Source organism: Puma concolor, chromosome A2 (genome assembly GCF_028749965.1).
Source record: "Puma concolor isolate L17-30 chromosome A2, mPumCon1.1.hap2, whole genome shotgun sequence".
NCBI classification, from domain to species: Eukaryota; Metazoa; Chordata; class Mammalia; order Carnivora; family Felidae; genus Puma; species Puma concolor.
This window is the reverse complement of record NC_141668.1, coordinates 134419556-134420471: the sequence shown is the minus strand read 5'-3', so window position 1 is coordinate 134420471 and position 916 is coordinate 134419556.

The following is a 916-nucleotide window of genomic DNA, read 5'->3' as shown; positions in this document are numbered from 1 at the left end:
TTTCTTTCTAGGGGATTAATGTGTTCAGAAAATCGGCAGTTATCCTTATGTTTTGAAAATGCAAACTGCCTTCACTCCAACTTATATTTTTGTATGTGTCATTTAGAGTGGTCTTAGACAAAGTATATGTAATACCCATCAACATTCAGCCTTTTTTTTTTTTTTTTTTTTTTGTAACCGTGCTGTCTGGAATCCCTTCAGGTGTGCCCTGGGTATACATATTCTGAACTACGAGAGGTGACATATTTGTCCTAGAAAACACGCATTGCTACATGCGTGGTGAAGAGAGACAATCCGTAATTACCTGCATTGTAATTCTCCACTGTGTCCTTTGTGTTCACATGAGCACGTTCTCTTGTGTCCTGTGTCACTGTTACAGGTGTAACAGTGGAGATGTACAGCAGAAACGAAAGTGTATTTGTGTTAATTCTGTTATTTAGAATTTCAGCTCATCTTTTAGAGAACAAAAGTACCCTGCGAGTTGTACTGTATTTACCTGAGAAGTACCGCTGAATGCAAATAAATTAGCTAAGCCTACCTAACATGTATACGTAACATGTTCTCTAAGAACATGCTTTTCGAGGTTCTCTGCATGACCTCAGGATCCCCATCCCCGAACATGTCTCTGTGCCCATGGGTAGCACTTGCAGAGAGGAGAAGACCTCATTGTCGGGAGAGAAGCAGATCGGGCACAGGCGGGGGCTTAGAGGCAGAGCTTTGAGCCACGAGGGCTATGATTCCATGTGTGGAGCCTGGGATTGTCATTCCTTCTCAATCTGTAGTTCTTCACATACAAATAAGCAGCCTCTGTGGTGGAGGCGGAGGTGGGGTGGAAGGCGATTCTGGACTTAAATGCCTTCCTATCAGGAATATGCTATTTTATTAATTTGGTACTCCTTCCATAAGTCCTCTCGGA